At 45.2% G+C, this 23,287-nt stretch overlaps 1 protein-coding gene and 1 long non-coding RNA gene across 4 annotated transcripts in view; one reads left to right on the plus strand and one right to left on the minus strand.

Moving 5' to 3' along the window:
* The window catches only part of LOC141050268 (sulfotransferase 2B1-like), a 294,093-nt gene that overhangs the window by 106,317 nt on the left and 164,489 nt on the right, over positions 1-23,287 (minus strand). The window lies entirely within an intron of this gene.
* On the plus strand, positions 7,273-10,905 carry LOC141050270 (uncharacterized). Its single transcript, XR_012220507.1, has 2 exons — positions 7,273-7,630; positions 8,808-10,905. It is a non-coding gene; the product is annotated as an uncharacterized lncRNA (long non-coding RNA).

Here is a 23,287-nt window from a genome sequence, read left to right on the forward strand (position 1 = left end):
TTCGATCCCACGCATTGAAAATTTCATCCGATCCCTCTCACCCGGGACACTCCTCATTCCAACTACTCCCTTCAGGACGTCGCTTCAGAGTCCCCAAATGCAGTACCAACCGCCATATGAACAGCTTCTATCCACTCTCTGTTCAACAATTAAATCGTCATGTGTAGACTATATACTGTATCTGTCTTGTTAGATGTTACTTGTTGTATCTGTTGTTATATATTATGTTGCCTCTTTGCCACAAAGAATTCCTTGTATATATGTAATATGTACTTGGCGATAATAAATTTGATTGATTGATTGATTGATTGAGAGATCCTTCGTTGCTCCCAAGCATGACATCACACTCCCTAGGAAGAAGGTAATGCCACTGTGGCGACCCTACTCCTGGGGGCAACACAAGTGCACTGATGCCCAGCCACTGCTCGATGAATCTGCTGGTACATTGTCCCAGACCACTACATTCCCCTTGCACGCTACCCGGCTTGATTCTGACCCTGATGAAACTCAGTTTACCCTTCCCATATACAGTTCCATCTTACACGGTGACAAAGAGGAAGCTGCAGATGAAAGTGCAGGTTCGGCCCACCCGCCATCAGACACACCACCGTACTATTAGGGGCCCTGTGCCAGTGCCGTCACCAACGAGTGGGCCCCCCCTGCTTGCTCAGGATCACAGCACTTGCAAAGTTGAAATACTGTGCAGTGAGATGGAAGATGGGGACGACGAGGAGTCTAGACTAGTACAGGGATTCCCTAGCGAGGAGACTTATTTGATTGTTTTCAATGTTGGGACAGCAATTTTTGGGGAGCACTATACTCTGGAGAATGATAGATGGGGCCCACCATACACTGGAACATTCCAAAGGTGGACATCAGACACTGGAGCAGCATTTACAGGGCCCATTATACACTAGAGCATTAGAAATGGGGCCCATTATGTTTGGAGCATTATTTGGGCCCATAAGACAGTGGAGCTTCATCCATGGGGACCAACATATACTGTAGCATTATGTGGAGCTCATCATATACTGTTTCAAACATTATATGGGACCAATGATTCTGTATGGAGAAATAGATGGGCCTCGTCATGAGATGTAAAAAGTGAGGTATTTTTCATTGTACTATACCGCTATTTCTCTGCCGTATCGGAGCATGATGAGTTGTGGTATGTGTTAAAGGGGCGCTCTTTCGCCCAGGGCACATGAAAACCTGGAGCCAGCCCTCCCCCCCCACAACTGTAGCCAAATAACCCCCATTTTTCAGTGCGTAACTTGTATTATGAAGTTAATTAAGGTTGACAAGCTTAAGTAAGAAGAATTGATGCTTTTGGCATTCAAATGGGCACTGTAGGTGTGTTTCCTGTCCTCCTCTCACTGCCGACTTTTATTCCCCATTGACTTACATTGGGTTTCGTGTTTCGGGACGACCCCGACTTTTCCCTATAATCGGACGATCTTGCTCGACCCGACTTTTGGAAAAGTCGGGTTTCACGAAACGAAACTCGACCCTAAAAAACCAAAAGTCGCTCAACTCTAGCTGTCACCATTTGAGATTCTGTTTGGGTCTAGTCCCAGGTTTGGGGTATTCTTTCCCCAGCAGTTGACAATGCAATATGATACCTTGTCTGCTTATGTAATCGAACTGACCAAAAAAAAGTTTGCTGATGTCCATTCTCAAGTTTTCTCTTCCTTGCCAGATCCAGGATCGGTACCCGGTACACACTTCTTGAAGCCGGGCGACTGGATGTTGGTGAAAAAGTTTGTGAGGCGAGCACTCGATTCTAGATTTGATGGTCCCTTCCAAGTGCTGCTGATGACAACAACCTCTGTGAAACTAGAGGGAAGACACACTTGGATCCACGCATCGCACTGCTAGAAGGCGCCCATACCAGAAGATACTCCTAAGGCTAGTTTCACACTAGCGTTTATTCCACGCAGAGCACGGTGCAGCTAAGGCCTCTTTCACACTTCAGTTTTTTTGCATCAGTTCAAATCTGCCAAAAAGTCAGAGAAGCGGATCCGTTCTCAACTGATGTGAACGGATGGCACAGGATCCGTTTTGAGACAGATCCTGAAAATGAGGAAATAAAGGAACTGCTGGCCGAGAGAGAGAGAGAGAGAGAGAGAGAGAGAATTTTTTTTTTCTTGTTTTGTCCGGCACCCAGAAAGAAATTCGGGTTAAATGAGTGTCTGGAGGATCCGCCAGAGAAAAAAACGTTGCAAGCTCCGTTTTGAAATCTTTGAGGATGGTGACGGACAGCAACTTTTGGCGGATCCTCAAAAAAAACGGATGCAACGGACAGCAATCCGTCACAATCCACCATTAATGCAAGTCAATGGGGAAAAAAAACGGATCCTCAAAAGAAAATTGAGGATCCGTTTTTTTCAAAACCTGGTGGATTGTGACTGATTGTAAAAAACTGAAGTGTGAAAGAGGCCTAAGCCTCGCCCCCTGCCCCCTCCCTGCCTGCCCCATCCGGTCATCGCCGCCTACTATCGCACATGAACGCTTGCGATCTGCGCACCCTATCTTTAGCATAGGGTGCACAGATCGTGCGCTGGCCGTGCGCTAGTAGGATTTTGGTGTGCGCTGCGCACTTTTGAAGGTGCGCCGTGAGCGCCGAATGCAGCATGTTGCATTTCGGCGCACTCGGTGCACCTTCAAAAGTGCGCAGTGCACGCCAAAATCCTACTAGCGCACCGTCAGCGCACGATCTGCGCACCCTATGCTAAAGATAGGGTGCGCAGATCGCAAGCGTCCATGTGCAACAGTAGGCGGCGATGACCGGATGGGGCGGGCAGGGAGCCGGCAGGGGGTGGGGCTTAGTGGCGCCGTGTGCTGCGTGGAATAAACGCTAGTGTGAAACTAGCCTAAGCCAGAATGATTTTGTTTATTCTCTATGTGATACAAGTTCTGGGGGGTGGGAGCACCTTATATGGGAGACATCACCAAAGATGGGGCTTATACGGTTTCTGGTTTGACACATCATCCCACATAATCACATACCTATTTGATTACTGTGATGTAGTGTTCTGCTCACCCACATTGCTGGAAAGATTGGGAGGTGGGACCCAGTATATTTGTGTTGTGGATGATCATTGGGGAGACAACTGTAATTATTGGGGAACTGCCGCATGGAATACTGGAGAGAGTTGGGGGTACAAACCTCAGTCAGCCCTGGACAGGAAAGATAAAAATGGTAAATCACTAATTGACCGCATGCGCATTAATAAGCAAACTTTTGTGAGAGGGTGCAGCACCAAGGGTGAATGTAACCGATTCATGCGCAGCATTGAAAATCCCTCCCCTGACGATGCAGGTATATATATAAAGCAGTATCTGGTCGTCAGATGAGCATAATCCTCCCACACATTACTTGGGAAAATTCAGACTGGCAAACATAGCTGACAAACCCAAGATTCCCCAAAAGGCCCCCAGTAACATGAGAATGTTGATAGATCCAACTTATGAGGAGACTCTAGCACTGGAGACAGGGTTTGCTGAAACCAACTACTGGCTAGAATGGGTGAAGTATATGGCCCAATAGCAAAATGGGAGCTTCTGTTTTGCATGTGCTGGTGCCAGACCCCACCTAGGCACAGTGCCACTTAATATCCCAGAGTCTCAACAGGCCTGCTTCCTCAGTATATACACCAACTCCTCTGACTCCACATCCTGCGAAAACTGGAAATCTAAGTACCCACTCATGGTTAAAGATATACCCCCGGGACAGGGATAACAATCTACCATGGTGCTTACATCTGTTAAACACACACAGGAATTGGCAGAAATGTGAAGAACTTTACCTAGGGGTTTTGCTCAGAATTTAGTACCACCACTGTAAACCTGGTCAATCATGTGGTTTCCCTGGGTGACATATATTGGATCTGTGGTGACATAAAAAAACGTAGTAGACTAGAAGGTGTTTGGGTAGGCCAATGTGCCCTGGCAAAAATCCTGATGCCCTTCCACTTTTTTCCTTACACACGTGTCTATGCCCAGAGCCAGGGGAAAAAGACCAAAAAGGGAAAATGTCCCAAAAGGCAGTTTTGAGCCACATGCATACATAGACACCATAGGTGTACCTAGGGGGGTACATGATGAAAATGTAGGTACGTGAGCCGACTGGGGGGTGGTCCTCTTATCGCCACGAACAGACAGAGATGGAGACTGAAGTGCGCCCAACAGGTCCTCTTTATTGGCCGTCCTCTTGACGACCCGCAGCAACATACAGAAGCAGCTAAGCACTCTTTGCACACAGGCCCGGGTACCGTTGCTTCCTCCTTACTTCTGTATGACGGTCCTCATGGCTCTTTCACTGCAGCTGCCCTAGGCCTACCACTACAGTGCTTCACCTGCCCGAGTCCGTCCGTCTTGTGGTACCCCCAGGCGCTCTCCGTCTGTGGCTTCTCTTGTCTCTCCATCTGCAGCTTCTCCTATCAGGGCCACCCCCTGACTGTCTCTGTTGTCAGTCCTTCCTAGAGCTTCTTCCGTCTCTTCCTTCAGTCTTCTCTCCTGAGCTCCTCTCCCTGGACTGATTCTTCTGGAACTCTCTCTCTCCTTATATCCCCTCTCTCACTGGGAATTCCCCTCTAGAGTTCCTGTAACCCTGCCCCCCATGACTGTGCATTTTCGTAGCTCTAAGCCAATGTCAAGTCCTTGTCTCACTACTCACTACTCCCATCTTGTGGCCAAACTTCAGTATTACACCCATTTCCACTATCTCCAGCTGTCACCCTTCTTTCAATACAACAGTCCACCTAAAACACACTATACCTTTATCTTCCCACTACAGACAGGTCCGTATGTCAGTCCACTTCCCCTACACTCCCCTTCCTTTGTCCATTGTCGTCCCTGACAATTTTGTTCTTTTTCTTTGTCGTTCTGAAGCTTTACCACCGTCTTTCTGTCTAGCCGTTTGTCAAGCAATTCCCACTTGTTGGGCCAGGTCCCCCCGGGCATCTCTGTGGGTGCGTTCCTCCCACTTTTCTCTCATTCTGCAACATTCTTCAATTTGGGGCTCAATGACCGAGGCCGTCGCCTACCAGGTCACAGACCGCTTCCCTACTTTGCTTTGGGGTGTTTATTTCTGGTACTGGGGAATTGACCTAGGGACCACTGTCTGTTTCCATTCCACCTGTCTGTTTGTCCTGTCAAATTAAGTAAGTTGTGGTTGGCGTTTTTCTCTTCACTCTTAGTACCCGGGACCTGTTGAACATTTTCATTTTTGTATAATGTTCTTAAACTCATTATACATACGATACATAGTTTCAATATACACTACTCCTCATATACTATTTTTGACGAGTATAACATTAACCCTGTTTCTTACAACATATTACCTTAATTATCGTACTTACACTTAAACTACGCACTAGTTCCATTACCTATTTACTAAAAACTACTCTTTATATGAAATTATTCACTCTTTCTCCATTATCTCTATATTCACCAGCATCATTATGCATCATTTCAAACATTATCAAAACATTTTTTTTCCTTTGTAGTTTTAACCATTTAAACTAGTCACTTTCTCCGTTACTTCACGGACATCATTCCTACAATCTTATCAAACTGCACATCATTATCATACTGCTTCATGATGCATTTTTTTAAATATTCTTCAACAATACTTTTAAACAGTGGGGCACCCCCTTCCTTTGCAAACAGCACCTCCACACATCCCCACTGCATCAAGGGTAGGGTTTTTTACCCCGAGGGGACACAGAACAGTCCCCATGCTGCGCAACAGCGCCCAGCAGTCCCGCTAGTCCATTTTTAAGGATATTCAAGACCACCTCCTGATGGCCAATGTTTTGCCAACAGCAAGGGAACTCCACAGCATTGAAGTCCTCGAGATGTCTTGACTGTCCCAAGGACCTGAGTGTCCTTAATGCCTAGGGCCCAGGAGTACATCTCCCTCCTGAAAGATGCATCAAAAGGGAAAAAGGGGCCAAAGATAGTTCCACGGCATGCATCTTGCGCCCTCTCTTAACTTAGCAGCCAGGCCCTGGCACGGGCTGAAGAGAGCTCCGCAACCGCAGTGTCTTTGTACAGCGGACAAGTCTCAGGGGCAGGGAAGGCCTCAGTCACCCCTGCGCATGGATTGGCACCCTCTCTGCAGGGTCCAATGACCCCCAGGGATGCCCGGCGTGGATGTCCAGTGACAGGGGCTCCAGACCCCGCGTTCCCACTGGGGGACAGCATCGGGGTCCAGCAGTTCACCACCGGTGGTGGCATGGGCGTGCTCATCTCCAGCAATGTGGTGGCTCCGCTCCATTCGGCTCCCAGCTACTGCAGCTCCACCTGCAGGCGGGGGGGCCGGGGACGCCGACCGACAATAAAAATAATAAATAATAATAAATTTTATTTCTATAGCGCCGACATATTCCGCAGCACTTTACATTTCAGAGGGGATTTGTATAGACAATAGACATTACAGCATAACAATAATCACATAGATTAAAACAAATACCAAGAGGAATGAGGGCCCTGCTCGCCAGCTTACAGTCTATGAGGAAAGAGGTAGACACGAAAGGTGGGTGGAGCAGGGAAGCTGGGGCCCGACAATGTAAGCGACAGTTGGCTCTGCAGAGGGGGTGGAGCCTGGTGGCCAGGCCACAGCCGCGATCTGGAGTGCGGCAGGGGCAGCCACTGGTGCCGGTGAGTAGGCCGCCACCAGGGTCAGGAACGGGGCAAAGGCGGCAGAGGTCCCAGGCAAGTCGGCCGCAGCCAAGGCCGAGGATGATGTAGCGGCAGCCACAGAGTAGGCCGCAGCCGAGGATGGAGCAGCGGCGGCCGCGGATGCCGGTGAGTAGGCCGCGAAGGCTGGCGGCTCGACCGCTGCAGCGATCTGGAGTGGGGCTGGAGTGGCGGCAGGCCCCGGTGGATAGGCCGCCGCCGGGAGATGGAGTGCGGCAGGGGCAGCCACGAGTCCGTTCCGCACCGGCAACACGGAACAAGGTGCCGCCGGGCGGGGTGGCTGGGGGTCGTTGGTGGAGGCGTCGGTCAGCCCGGCAGGGGCTGCAGAGTAATCTGGAGCCGGGGTCGCTGGAGAGCAGGAGACCAAGCAGGGAGGCCGAGGGCAGGTGTCGAGGCCCTGGGGTCTGTCTCGTGCTTGGGATGTGGGGGCGGGACCTGCCTGCGGCGCCACCAGCTGCGCCAGAGGTACTCTCACCTTTCCCGGTGCCGCGGCTTCCTGCAGGCTGTTCCACCGCTCTCCCAGTGGTCAGTCCGGGGTGTTGCTGGTCTCCGCTGCTCCTCCGTAGCTCCCGCTCCCGTTGTCTGGTGCCCGCTGCTGCTCTTCATCCCACCATCCGGCAGGACCAGCTTCCAGGCCCGATGGTTCCACAGGGATGGTCGGCAATGGCTCCTCCAGCGGCTGCTCCTGGTAGTCCAATGTGACTGATTCTTTTGTGCGCTTATACGCCACCGCCATCCTGCAAAGTTCTTTTCCGCTCTGGAACCACCTGATAACAGCCAGCAATCCTGATCACAGTCCAATTTTGTAATCCACAGGGAAAAATCTTCAACCCGTTCAGCTTGGGTCCTTTGGATCTTCAAGGCAGGCCTACCGCAGAAGATGGAGTATTTGTGGCATGGATCCTGCCGACTACGCCAAATGTAGGTATGTGAGCCGACTGGGGGGTGGTCATCTTACCGCCGCGAACAGACAGAGACGGAGGCTGAAGTGTGTCCAACAGGTCCTCTTTATTGGCCGTCCTCTTGATGACCCACAGCAACATACAGCAGCAGCTAGACACTCTGCACACAGACCCGGGTACCTTCGCTTTCTCCTTACTTCTGTATGACGGTCCTCGTGGCTCTTTCACTGCAGCTGCCTTAGGCCTACCACTACAGCGCTTCGCCTGCCCGAGTCCATCCGTCTTGTGGTACCCCCAGGTGCTCTCTGTCTGTGGCTTCTCTTGTCTCTCCGTCTGTGGCTTCTCTTGTCTCTCCATCTGCGGCTTCTCCTATCAGGGCCACCCCCTGACTGTCTCCGTTGTCAGTCCATCCTAGAGATTCTTCCATCTCTTCCTTCAGTCTTCTGTCCTGAGCTCCTCTCCCTGGACTGATTCTTCTGGAACTCTCTCTCTCCTTATATCCCCTCTCTCACTGGGAATTCCCCTCTAGAGTTCCTGTATCCCCGCGCCCCATGACTGTGCATTTTCGTAGCTCTAAGCTGATGTCAAGTCCTTGTCTCACTACTCACTACTCCCATCTTGTGGCCAAACTTCAGTATTACACCCATCTCCACTATCTCCAGCTGTCTCCCTTCTTTCAATACAACAGTCCACCTAAAACACACTATACCTTTATCTTCCCACTACAGACAGGTCCGTACGTCAGTCCACTTCCCCTACAAATACAAGGCCAGAGACCAGGATATGGTAGGATTTCAGTCACCACTGCCAATAATAACTGTAAACAAAAATGTAGATTGGATAAATTACATCTACTATAATCAGCAGAGATTTGTTAACTACACCCGAGACGCTTTGAAGGGTCTAGCAGACCAGTTAGGCCCCACTAGAAAGGAGGTGTTTGTAAGGTGATCAAAGATACATGTTGCACCTTATTCCAGACAACACTGGTCCAAATGGTAATGTCATGGTGGCAATACTAAAACTCACTGAGTTAACTGAGGAATTGAAACAAAACTCAGGAGTCACTGATCCTTGGGACCAATACTTTGGGTGGATGAGTGGGTGGCAGAGAATGCTAGCACAGGTTGGGGCAGCCATACTGATGGTATTCATTGTTATGATAATTGCTGGCTGCTGTGTTATCCCTTGTATCTGCAGGATGATGGAACAAACTGTACATGAGATAACAAATCTTATGCCACTCACTGCCTTGGATGCTTCACCTGTCCGGATCGATATCCCGCCTCACCTGCCTGACAACCTCGCCGAACTGCCAGAACTGCGTTATGAAGAGTACACACCCCTGCCAGAGCATGCCATCGAATACGAGACTATGATTGCACTGTACCCCCATTAGGGACAGATCTCCTGACCGCTCATTTGCGAATAGTCTGTACAGAGGGGGGTGTATGCACTAGGCATGCGTCAGCCCACTAGCAGCATAAAAGATTTGCAGTGCTTTGGGATATTAGCAAGATTAGGGCAAGTGATATCTAAGGGGGGATTGTGATGGAAATATATATGTATTTCATGTAGATCTCACTTGCATACATATTGCATGCATATTGCTATATACTGATATATACTCAAATATAATCACAGCTAACATGAACTTTGTAATCAATTGCTGAGAATGACCTACTGACCCCATGAGCCAGCTAGCAAGACCCAGACTATCTTGTGAAATATTTGCTAGACATGGGAAAAGAGGTGTTATGGTGTTACTAAGAGGCTGGGAACCAGAAGCCCTGCATTCCCTGTGTGAACACTGCCACATGCGGATTATTTTTTTGCACTGGTGTACCACATGGCCAATCCCTGATTGTAGGTTGGCTATTTCATTTGGTATTATTGCACCTGTGCAGTTGCCATTTTACCTGGGTCCGCTGCACCCTGGTGAGTGCAGATGTATTTAGGCCTGTCTGGTTTTCTCTTGATGGGAAAAGAGGAAGTAGCACCAGATGTCCAAGTTGATATCTCGATTTTTGCTGAATGGCAGGAAAATGGCTACAGTAAATCATTTATTGCTAAATCACACTTTTGTTAGAAACTTCCATATACGTTCATATACTCAAACCGGTCAATAAGATGGAAGCTCAAGCTTATGTTAATTAACTAACCACTCCTTTATATATGCATCAATAAATATATGTATGTACAATAAAGCATCAGAGAATTGATGGAATGTTTTCTGTCATGTGTGTGTACAGTTTAATTCTTTCTTGAGCGCTCAAAAACACTCTGTCTAATTAGGACAGGCCGCAGCACACAGAGAAAGATATATCCTAACCAAATTTCCATAACATCATCATCTCTGGAAAGGCAGCCAGAAAGGATCAAGGAAATGTTGTGGGTCATGTTGCTCGACAGGATTCACGACAGCTGGCCTGGGACACTGACTGTGAGGTGATGGAAGGAAAAGTGGAAAGCAGCACTGTGAGACGGCCAGGGAAGGCACATACTGAAAGGGAATGCTGGAAAGGTAAATTTTATCTGCCTGAGAGTTGACTGAGCCCCTAACCTGAAGAACATGGCACCAAGCGAGCATCTGTGTGCACCAGAACTGTGTGTAAAGCTTTCGAACTGAACCCCACTGTGTCCTTTGAATTCTTGCCTCACCACTCACTCAACACTGCAACAGCTACCATCAGTAACCATTGCATCCTTAACCCATCACCACTGTCCTGGGACAAAAGCACTGCCTGCAGAGAGCTATTCCAACACTGCTGCAACACACCATCAGTCCCAGAGGATCTGCACTGCAGCGCTGGTCCCTCCTGATCAGATACCACAGATTTCTCCTGAATGAGGTGAAATAACTAGTTCGAGTTTGGCTTTGGATGAATGCCAGCCACAAGCTGGCAAAGATGATACTATGAGCGTTTCTATACGAGGTACCCTCTGTGAGTTATGATTATGATAAGTTTTTTAGCCAGATTGTAACTGCGAGAGCAGGGGGGAGGACTGTCACAAGCCAGCCCCTTTGGTGTTTTCCCAAGCCCAGACTTATAAGTCTGCAACTGAGCCCCCCAGTTAGTTGCTGCCTGGAAGCTGTTGCCACAAGTCCTCATTCTTGAATTATGATATCTGGCTCCTCCTCCCCACATGGTTCTGCCTGAAATGATCTAAGCAATAAGTTTATCTCTGCTTTTATTTGCAGTTGCATTGTGCATGTTTTATGTGTCTCCCATTGTAAAATATTTTATCTTCTGTAAACACTGTCCATCTTTTGGGAATAAACTATAAAATTTATTAAGTCTGTCTCCTTGCTCTGTGACAAATTCACGTGTCTATAAGCTAATTACGCTACTGAGTTGGGTTGGCTTCGAATCCCTCTATTAATTTAAAATATAAGTGACAGAAAGGGGTTTTATAAGCTGATTTGTCTGACTGCGGCAAGGACTAGTTATAATTCCCTCACTGCACCGGCCTAAAAGTCAATGCACAACAAGTAGCCCGTCCGGTGACTAATTATCCTAGGTGTAGTTCCCTGACTGACCTGAGGGTAAGGGGGTGCCAGAGAGCTGTCAATTCCAAAGTGGAACTGAAACATGGGATATACATAAATCCCGGCAACTTGTGATACAGAGTGGCAGCGGTGAGATAACCAAAATAAACTTCCCTGCGGTAAATTGTTAGGGCAAGACTAGCTTGCTGTTTTCATCACATTGTTGGCAGCGGTGGGATAACTAAGATAAGCCCCCTGCACATGTGATAGCCGTGTGCAGCCAAAGGTCACCTACCCCCGTCCAGACAATCAGATTCTCCAGTCGTTACTTATGGCGAGACATGCTATGCGAACCTGAGGATGAAGCTGTTTCCCATTCATCCTTTGGGACCAACGGAGGAAGCAAAGATAATGTTGGCCAGACTGGAATGGAAATCTGCGGCAAATTAAATGTTGGCAAAAATTTTGGGAGATCCCCCAGATTCTTGAATACTGCAGACAGTCCATCTTTTCTGGCCCATAGTTGAAATGGGAAACCCCAATGGTATATGATCCCTTGCTCCCTGAGAGCTTGGGTGAGAGGGAACAATGCTCTGCGGAGCTGGAGAGTGCGACATGCAAGTTCTCGAAGAATCTGAACATCACAATCCATAAACTTTTTGATTTTGTTTGGCTCTTACAGACTGTAGAATGTTCTCATTTACTGTGAAAAAAAATGAACTCTGCAGATAATGTCTCTTTGTCTTAACACTGAAGGTGATTTAGGACCACATGTGGCGTTTTGACGTGTCTGCCTACTGCACGGGAAAGCATCATGTTGCATTTCTGTGCATTTGGCGGGCACGACAAAATGCCTCATGCGGACGCATCTGCATACAATGCATGTCCCTGCGTGCCCAATGTTAAAGACAGGTACGCAGGGAAACACAGGACTCATAGAGAAGTAGGTGGAGTGTGGGTGGAGCTTAAGAGAGGACGTACGCAGCGATATGCAGACCTGCCATACGCAAGTGTGAACTTAGCCCTATCCTGCCATCAGCAAGCCATGCCCCCCAGAAAGAAAATTTTAAAACCAGTGGGAGTCCTACAATGAAAAAGCCTATAAACTTAGTGCAATGCCAAGAAAAAATTCAAATGTGGGATTGCGGTACACCCTGGAAGAAACTTAGAGGAGGGCCTCAGGAAACATTTTTTCACCATTTGGAAGGAGTGGGCCTCTTATACTAGTAAAGACGTTGCACTATGTGCAAGGGCTGCCAAAAATTAGACTGAGGCACTGCGATACACTCTGGAAGAGACATAGTAGCAGGATTTCACTATACTTCACCTAGTTTTTAGCCTCCTACATAGCTGTTTTAGATAATGACTTTTCAATGTCTTTTCAACCTATAATTTAAAATTTTGGTCACTATCACTAGTGATGAGCGAATTTGTTCATAACACAATCGCCTAACACAAATTCAGCACAAATATGGCACATTTGGATTTGTGAACGGAAACCCGAGCAAAATTTTATAAAATCAGGAAAAATTTGTAACATTCGGTAAAAGTGAGGGAAAATATTTACTTTGCCACCAAAGTATTTTCAGCACTTTAGCAATAATAATGTTGGTGAATCATGAGAGTGGGACACGTATTTGATGAGGGGAGGGGGATTGCAGAACTCAGACGTGCGGCGATCTTGTAAGCAGTCTTTTTTTCCCCTACACATTGCAGCTAGCCAATCAGGGCGCAGGAAACACCCACAATGTCCTGACACAACTGCTTGTGACATTGGCTGCTGAAATCACGTCCCTCTCCATATAAAGAGTGGACATCTTGTTTTAGCGCCATTTTGACACTGTAACAGGGCAGAGAGGCTGCTCCTGACACTGGCACTATTAGAAGCAAGATTTTAGCTAGTTAGCTAGGTGGTTGTATATCAGTCAGATAGTGTAGCTAGATAGTGTCCAGTGTGGCTGTAAAATTTAGCTTCCAGTTTTTTTTTTTTTCCATTATGAGGTCCACAGACAAAGCGAGCAGGGCACGTGATGTCCTACAAATGTGTTGTACACTGCACTTCTATTGTGCTTCATGCAGGAGTATAGCATTCTAATTCACATGTAGCTAGTGAAAAAAATTTAAACAGCCTGTTTTTTTCTGGAAGTGCATATCCTCATAAAGCAAATAGATGAAGCAGCGACTCAAGGAGAAGTCATTATTATGGGGGACTTCAACTACCCTGAAATACATTGGGGAACCGAAACCTGCACTTCCAGCATAGGTCATAGGTGTCTGACCACTATGAGAGACAATTACCTTTCACAACTGGTTCAGGACCCAACAAGAGGGGGGCACTGCTAGACCTAATATTCACCAACAGGCCAGACCGCATATCAAATGTAAGGGTTGGGGGTCACTTGGGGAATAGTGATCACAAATTAATAAGTTTTCATGTATCCTTTAATAAGATGTGTAGTAGAGGGGTTACAAGGACACTAAACTTCAGGAAGGCAAATTTCCAACGGATGAGAGATGATCTTGGTGCAATTAACTGGGACGATATCCTGAGACATAAAAATACACAAAGAAAGTGGGAGACGTTTATTATCCTCCTGAATAGGATCTGTGCACAATATATACCGTATGGGAATAAACATGCGAGAAAGAGGAGGAAACCACTATGGCTAAATAGAGCTGTAAGGGGAGCAATAAGAGATAAAAATAAAGCATTTAGAGAATTAAAGCAAGTAGGTCGTGATGAGGCATTAACTAAATACAGAAGATTAAATAAATTCTGTAAAAAGCAAATCAAGACAGCAAAGATTGAGACAGAGAGACTCATTGCCAGAGAAAGTAAAAATAATCCCAAAATATTCTTTAACTACATAAATAGTAAGAAGCTAAAAAATGATAGTGTTGGCCCCCTTAAAAATAGTCTGGGTGAAATGGTGGATGAGGATGAAGAAAAAGCCAATATGCTAAATGACTTTTTTTCAACAGTATTTACACAAGAAAATCCCATGATGGACAACATGATCAGGGATAAAAATTCTCCATTAAATGTCACCTGCTTCACCCAGCAGGAAGTCTAAAAATCACTAAAATTGACAAATCCCCGAGCCCGGATGGGATACACCCCCGAGTACTGCAGGAATTAAGTACAGTCATAGATAGACCATTACTTTTAATCTTTAAAGATTCCAAAATAACAGGGTCTGTACCACATGTCTGGCGGATAGTAAATATTCAAAAAGGGGACAAAACTGAACTTGGAAATTATGGGCCAGTAAGCATAACCTCAACTGTGGGTAAAATCCTGGAGAGTTTTCTAAGAGATACTGTACGGGAGTATCTGAAGAAGAATAACCTCATGACCCAATATCAACATGGGTTTACAAGGGACCGTTCCTGTCAGACTAATCTGATAAGCTTTTATGAAGAGGTAAGGTCCGGACTGGACCAAGGAAATGCAGTGGACGTGGTGTACATGGACTTTTCAAAAGCTTTTGATGCGGTGCCACACAAAAGGTTAATACATAAAATGAGAACAATGAGGATAGGGGAAAATATGTGTAAGTGGGTTAAGAGCTTGCTCCAGGATAAGAAACAAAGGGTGGTTATTAATGGAGCACACTCGGACTGGGTCACGGTTAGCAGTGGGGTACCACAGGGGTCAGTTTTGGGCCCGCTTCTTTTTAACATATTTATTAATGACCTTGTAAGGTGCATAGAGAGCAGAATTTCAATATTTGCAGAAGACACTAAACTCTGCAGGGTAATCAATACAGAGGAGGGCAATTTTACATCTGGGTGTATGGGTGGATGACAACCTCACATTTAGTGGCCAGTGTCAGGCCACTGCTACAAATTCAAATAAAATAATGGGATGCATTAAAAGAGGCATAGATGCTCATGAGGAGAACATAATTTTACCTCTATATAAGTCACTAGTGCGACCATACTTAGAATACTGTGTACAGTTCTGGTCTCCGGTGTATAAGAAAGACATAGCTGAACTGGAGCGGGTGCAGAGAAGAGCGACCAAGGTTATTAGGGAACTAGGGGGTCTGCAATACCAAGACAGGTTATTACACTTGGGGTTATTTAGTTTGTATAATTGAAGGCTAAGGGGTGATCTTATTACAATGTATAAATATATGTGGGGACAGTACAAAGACCTTACTAATGATCTTTTTACTCTTAGACCTGTGACGGGGACAAGGGGGCATCCTCTATGTCTGGAGGAAAGAAGGTTTAAGCATACTCACAGACGCGGATTCTTTTCTGTAAGAGCAGTGAGACTATGGAACTCTCTGCCATATGATGTTGTAATGAGTGATTCCCTACTACAATTTAAGAAGAGTCTGGATGCCTTTCTTGAAAAGTATAATTAGGGATGAGTGAGTAGTGAAATACTTGGACTCGCTGTACTCGTTATGATTAGCTCCTAATACTCAGGTACTCGTAACGAGTAGTGAGTCCAATGTAAGTCTATGGGAAATGCAAGTAATGGGCAGAGAATGTGTGTGGACGGAGACTATGTGTGCATGGAGAATGTGTGCAGGGGTCTGTGGGGCTATGTGTGTGTGTGCGGGGCCTGTGCGGGCATCTTCAGATGGAACTACTTGTCCCATCCGGCTATGCCCGCTACAGTGACAGCATTAGCAGATGATGGGAAAGTAGTAAATTTACTCGCTAGGACTCGGGGACCGCAAGTACCTCATTACTCGCCAAGTACCAAATCCTAACGAGTATACTCGCTCATCCCTAAGTATAATATAACAGGTAATAGACACTAGTTTCCTTAATATTGCGTTGATCCAGGGAGCTAGTCTGATTGCCATATGTGGAGTCGGGAAGGAATTTTTTTCCCCAATGTGAAGCTTACTGTTTGCAACATGGGTTTTTTTGCCTTCCTCTGGATCAACATGTTAGGGCAAGTTAGAATAGGATATGGGTTGAACTAAAGTCTTCCTTCAACCTTAATAACTATGTTACTATGCTGTATCCCACATCATACAGTAGGAGACCTGACTTTATAATAGATTGTCGCATCTAGTGTGCTATAGAGGCCTGATCCATAGGCCACAAACAAGTCTTCTGCTATTAATGGCATAGAGTAAGGAACCTGACTTTAAAATACAGCTCTGGGAAAAATTAAGAGACCACTGCACAGTTTTATAAAAATCCGGTTCTCTCCATGTCTGACAGCCATTCCATTCCAGTTTCAATTAAATTCCAACCAGAGTACACCTCATTCCACTTAATGTGCTTCTGATTAGGTGATCACCTGAACCAAATCTTATTTAATGAAGAAAAGTACAAAAAAACCCTTCTGTGGTGTTCACAATTCTCTTGCAATAGGACAAGCTGGATGGCAAAACAAGTGCTAGTAATAACCCAAAAGGAATAGGAAGGAAAAAATAACTTTTAACCATGTGTTAGGCTGGCGGAACGCACAAAATAATAAAGATGATAATGAGGTGCGTTCTCAGCCTAGGGTCCACCGTGCAGAGATATAGAACTGCTGCTGGGTAATGGCGGAGGTTATACGGCAAATAATAAATGAACACGCGCTGGGTAGAGTCACCAGGTGTGCACAGGAGCGAGTTCTGTTGATTCACAGAACCACGATGCTGCACAATGTAAATGCCGAAGCCTGTTAAGCTCACAGGGCTCGGCCGGATGAGCGCTAGTATACAGACACAGGAATCTGCAACAAGGATATGGGGTTAGAGTCCCTCTAGTCCACTAGCGCTCGGCGCCACTCCAGCGGAGCCAGCAAGAGAGAAACGGAGAAATAATGCACCAGTGTGCACTGCACCGCTCTGGCGGAAAAGCCACTAGTCACCCTGACAGGGTAAGGAAAGCGCTAGACTTGCTCACGGCGCCACACTGGTAGATGCAGCCACTTAAATGCCTTGTGCTGGATGGCTCAATATGGTGCTGAGAGAGGTGCTGTGACTTGGAAGCACTGTGTCACTAGGCTTAGCTACTACAAGGTGCTGACTCAGACTAAGATAACCCTACAACATGCATATCAAAGGGAAGGGTTTCATGATGAGTCATTCACCGGTTTCATTAAACCATCATCACACACACGTTGTAATAACTGTCTATACTAGCACTCGAGCGGCGTCCTTCCGGAACCTTCCCAGTGGGCCAATCCGAGCAGGAACGGGACCTGCACATGTGACCTCCGACCTCCAATGTGAGGTCATCCCACGGGCATGCTCAGTAGGGGAAAAACAGGAGCATCTGCTTGCCGCTGACTCACGCATAATACAACAGCAGAGCCAGGAGGATCAACCAGACGCCAAGCATTAGCCTGGGCAAGGCACTGGGACCGACATCTCTGCTGAGCAGCCTCCTCTCCCGCTGGAGAGGAATTGGAGACCGCAGAAGGCAAGGCTCAAGTTACCGCCTGTGCAGAGGCAGGAACCCGACGCCTATCACCATGCCAAAGGAGTTGAAAAGAAAAGTCTTGAGTGAGGAAAAGAAGGGGTCAATTCTGGCTTTATTAGCAGAAGGATACCGAGAGCATCATGTTGCCTCCATCCTTAAAATTTCTAAGATGGCAGTCCTTTACAATGATGTTAACACTAGGACTACTGGACTCGTGACCCCGCCTAGAACTACTGAAAGGAGTCATTTTGACTCCTTGCTTGTTTTCGTTTATTTTTAGAGTTTCATTTGTGGTTATTTATTAATAATTATATTTTTTGTAATGTATTATTATTGTGAGATCCAACAGTAATGCTTTTGATTGTTTTTTTTCTGCTTTTCTTATTTTTCTACAGAAAATAACAATAATTATAATAGACGTTTTTCAAACATTTTTTTTTATTCAAGTGCACACATATAAACAACAACTGAAGAACAAAAAGCAGAGAAAATGTAGGTGGAGGAGCATAAAAATGAAAATATGGCACAGAATTCACCTTCTAAACATTTGGTGTTTCGCATTTTAGGCATTGCCTTTGATTTATGGCAGTACATTGCCCACACAAAGACTTACCACAAGTCTTACAATTGCCGACAGATCTATTTTTCTTGCACTTTTTTTTGATCTGGCAAAATTTTGTTTGAACCATCACTTCTGAGCATGTAGAAACTTGGGACGTGGAACCCTTTTCCCTATCTGTGACATAAGGACCACTCAACTCTCTCACAAGCGTTTGCAAAAATGCCTTGCGTGACATTTTTTGGTGGGTAATCTCCTTGAATATTATCCATGCATTTATACCCGCAAAGTCTAAGGCATTTTCAAATGCATGAACAGGCCATCTCCTTGTGCATGTTCGTGTGGTATATTTTCGTGCCATCTGATCCACTACATCTACTCCATATTTTGTTTCATTGTAAAACTTTACCGTTTCTGGAGTTTTTTTTAGCGGAATCAGACGCAACAACAACATCTGGATGAACGGAACTCAAAATGACAACATTTTTGTTGGGCTTTCCTTGATATACTGTAAGTGTAAAATTGTCTTCATTTCTAAACACTTTAGTGTTGTACAATTCCTCTTTCATGGATTTTATTTCTTTAGGCACTTCTCGCCTTATCTTGTTCAGTGTTCCCACGATGGTTGTTCCTTTGCTTTTTAGCTGTTTAGCTAATTTTACTGAAGTAAAATAATTATCGGTTGTAACATTGCGACCTTTTTTCAAAAACGGGTCCAATAACTTCATTACCACATGGTCAGCTAAACGGTCCTCAGCACGGCGTGTGTCATCTTTTGCCTAGATAAGGGAAGCCATTTGCCAGATATTTGCTCTCCTTATCAACAGCTAGCCAATATTTGTGGCCATATTTATCTGGTTTGGAAGGCATGTACTGCGTGAATGGACACCTAGTTTTGCTTGGGAAAAGTTGCTCATCCACCGTTATGTATGGGCCAGGTTTGTAACACGCAATACAATTTTCAATAAACCTGTCCCACACAGAAGAAAATAGAGCAAACTTGTCCGTTTGCAGTCTCTCCGATCGAGTAGATTTCTCATCAAATCTGATAAGATAAGAGCCTAGAGTAAACAAGCTATTTTGTTCAGTATTACACAGTAATACAAGCAGGTAAAACACAAGGAAAATGTGAAAAGTTGACATGTAAATTGAACTACATCTATATGAACATCAGGGTAAATAAGACAGAGTGAAAAAATTATGCACAAAACTTTATAACAACATTTAGTGACAAAAGGACCTCAAAATATAGTAGGGAGTCAAAATGACTCCCTTCAGTAGTTCTTGGTAAATTTTGAAAAAAACGCGCAAATTTTTCACCAAAATTATTTATTCTCACAAAATCTTTTTTCACATCATATTTGAGGAAAAGTCACCGAGTTTCAAGCCGGAATTCTGAAAAATGTAGTCACAGAAGAGAAATAAAAAACGAAAGGAGTCAAAATGACTCCATCAGTAGTTCTTAAGCAGCAGATATTGGGGACAACAAAGCTACAGACCAGCAGAGGGAAAAAATGACTCTCCACTGACTGGGATGACCATCATTTTATTTGAATGTCACTCAGCAACCACAGGATGACATCAAGTGACCTACAAAAGGAATGGCAAATGGCAGCTGGGGTGGTGCATGGCAAGAACAGTTCATAACAGGCTCCTAGAGGCAGGGCTCAAGTCAAGTAAAGATAGAAAAAAGCCTTTCATAAATGAGAAGCAAAGGAATCATAGAATCATAGAGTTGGAAGGGACCTCCTGGGCCATCTAGTCCAACCCCCTGCTCAAAGCAGGATTCGCTAAATCATCCCAGTCAGATGTCTGTCCAGCCTCTGTTTGAAGACTTCCATTGAAGGAGAACTCACCACTTCTCGTGGCAGCCTGTTCCACTCATTGATCACTCTAACTGTCAAAAAGTTTTTTATAATATCTAATCTGTGTCTCCTCCCATTCAGTTTCATCCCATTGCTTCTAGTCTTTCCTTGTGCAAATGAGAATAAAGTTGATCCTTCTACAAAGTGACAGCCCTTTAGATATTTGTAGACAGCTATTAAGTCTCCTCTCAGTCTTCTCTTTTGCAAACCAAGCAATCCCAAATCCTGCAACCTTTCCTCATAAGACAGGGTTTGCAGACCGGTCACCATTCTGGTTGCTCTTTTCTGAACTTGCTCCAGTTTGTTGATGTCTTTTTTAAAATGTGGTGCCCAAAACTGGACACAATATTCCAGATGAGGTCTGACCAAAGAGGAGTAGAGGGAAATAATGACTTCACGTGATCTAGACTGTATGCTTCTGTTAATACATCCTAGAATTGCATTTGCCTTTTTTGCTGCTGCATCACACTGTTGACTCATATTCAGTCTGTGATCTATTAGTATACCCAAGTCTTTTTACATGTGCTGTTGCTTAGCACTATTCCTCCCATTCTATATATGCTTTTTTCATTTTTATTGCCCAGATGTAGTACTTTGCATTTCTCCCTGTTAAAACCATTCTGTTAGTTGCTGCCCACTTCTCCAGTTTATTTATATCTTTTTGAATCGTCTCTCTATCTTCTCTAGTATTAGCTATCCCTCCTAGCTTTGTGTCATCAGCAAATTTAATCAGTTTACCCTCAATTCCTTCATCTAAATCGTTGATAAAGATGTTGAACAATACAGGGCCCAGGACAGAGCCCTGTGGTACCCCACTTGAGACATTCTTCCAACTGGATGTGCAGCCATTTACGACCACTCTTTGGGTCCAATCACTAAGCCAGTTATGAATCCACCTAACAGTTGCCTTGTCCATTCCATATTTAGTCATTTTTTCAATAAAGATTGTATGAGAGACTTTGTCAAATGCTTTGCTGAAGTCAAGATATACTATATCTACAGCATTTCCTTGATCCACCCAATCAGTGATTCATCATAGAAGGAAATTAAGTTAGTCTGACATGACTTATTAGTTACAAACCCATGCTGACTCTGTTTAATCACTTCATTTTTAAACAGAGTCAGGCTGAAGTTTTCCAAAGACCATAAGGATTTGGACCACACCACAGAGGACTGGACTAAGGTAATATTTGCTGGTGAGTCTAATTTTCAGCTTTGCCCAACACCTGGTCATCTAATGGTTAGACTTAGACCAGGAGAGGCATACAAGCCATTGTATCTTGCACCCACTTTGAAATTTGGTGGAGGATCGGTGATGATCGGTGATGGAGGATCGGTGATGATCTGAGGATGTTTCAGTATGGCTGTTATTGGGCAGGCTAATCTTTGCGAAGGACATATGAATCAAGCCGCATACCAGGTTATCCAGGAAATGATGATTTCAGGAAATGATGATTCCTTCTGCTCAGGCAATGTTCCCCATCTCTGAGGACTGGTTTTTCCAACAGGACAATGCGCCAAGCCACAGAGCTAGATCAATCAATGTGTGGATGAAGGACCACCACATCAAATCCCTGTCATGGGTAGCCCAATCTCCAGACCTGAACCCCACTGAAAACCTCTGGAATGTAATCAAGAGGAATATGGATAGTCAAAAGCCATCAAACAAAGAAGAACTGCTTACATTTTTGTACCAGGAGTGGCATAAGGTCACCCAAAAGCAATGTGAAAGACTGGTGGAAAGCATGCAAAGACGCATGAAAGCTGTGATGAAAAATCTTGTTTATTCCACAAAATATTGAATTCTGAACTCTTCCTGAGTTAGAACATTAGTATTGTTGTTTCTAAATTAATATGAACTTGTTTTCTTAGCATTATTTGAGGTCTGCAAGCACTGCATTTTTTTGTTATTTTGAACATTTCTCATTTTATGAAAATAAATACAAAATTTAGTGTTTGAAAATTCGGAGACATGTTGTCAGTAGTATACAGAACAAAACAAAAGAGCAATTTACATTTTACTCAAAAATATAAAGAGAAAAATCAGACAAGCTGAAAATTTTGCAGTGGTCTCTCATTTTTTTCCAGAACTGTAGTTTATAGCATCTCGTAGAGGACTGATCCATAGGCCACAAAAAAAACCTTGAGCTCATGCAGACTGTACTGTGCTGAGAAATGTGATAACACAGAGGAGGATGATGATGAGGTGTTGGATCCCAGTTGGCATTAATATAGAGGCACACAGATGAGTAGGTCATCTGAGGAGGAAGACGAGGAGGTTACGTTGCGCCGTAGGTCGCAGACATGTAATGATGCAGCCACGATGAGAGATGCATCCTCAGCAAAAACTGTGCCTCTGACCAGCAATGTCCGTGGGTCTGCAGCACGCAGGAGTTGCAAGAGTTGCCTAGCCTGTGCCTTTTTTGACACTGCAAAGGATGAGCCACCTCACATAATCAGCCAACTTTGCAAATAAGAAACTGAGTCGAGGTAAAAACTGCAATAATTTGACTACTACATGTATGAACCTTTACATGCACAATCAACATGAGTTACTCTGGGAATCCCACTGTGCAAAAATACGGACCAGCGGACCTCAACAAACATCAGCCGTCCCATCAATCACATAAGTTGCTTCATTCTCCTCCTCTGTTACTGTGCCAACTATGGAGATGCAGGTCTTCGACTGCAGAAACTTGGGTTCTTTACCCACTCCAGTCACGCTGACTGTGAGGCTGCCTTCAGCTGTAATGGAAGCGTGCCTGCTGCTTTTGACTGATCTTAGAGAATGAACATATCACATCTTTCTCAATCTACAGTAACATCTCCGCCTGCACCTCACTCATTGTCCAGCAGTTTGTCCGGTTCACCATACTCTGCCATCTCTCAGCACTGCAGGCATGCAACGGTTCTGCTGTTGTGGTCACGTAAAATATTATTTCCTCCTATGCATGACAAAGCTAAGAGGTTGAACTCCACCATCTCCAAATTGCTGGCCACAGAAATGCTACCTTTCCGCCTGGTAGATAGAGACGGATTACAAAAGTTGATGGCCGTTGCAGTCCCCCAGTACCAATTACCAAGTCGCCATTACTTTCTAAGAAATTTTGCATGTGCTACACCAGCATGTCACAGACTACATCACCCATTCCTGGCAAAACCTCTGTCTACCAGGGTGCATTTAACCACAGACAATTGGACGAGTTAGCATGGCCAAGGGCGTTATATCTCACTGACTGGGTTCTGGGTGAATCCGGTGGATGTGGAGACAGGCGCTGCTCCACAAGTCTTGGAATCCCCAAGGCTAGTAGGCCAAACCTCTACATTTATAACTTCCTCCAGTGCTTCTTCCTCCTCTATCCCCTCTAGGTCCTCCACC

The sequence above is a fragment of the Dendrobates tinctorius genome, unplaced genomic scaffold, assembly GCF_039654945.1.
Source record: "Dendrobates tinctorius isolate UK_male_01 unplaced genomic scaffold, ASM3965494v1 ptg000151l, whole genome shotgun sequence".
Taxonomy (NCBI): Eukaryota; Metazoa; Chordata; class Amphibia; order Anura; family Dendrobatidae; genus Dendrobates; species Dendrobates tinctorius.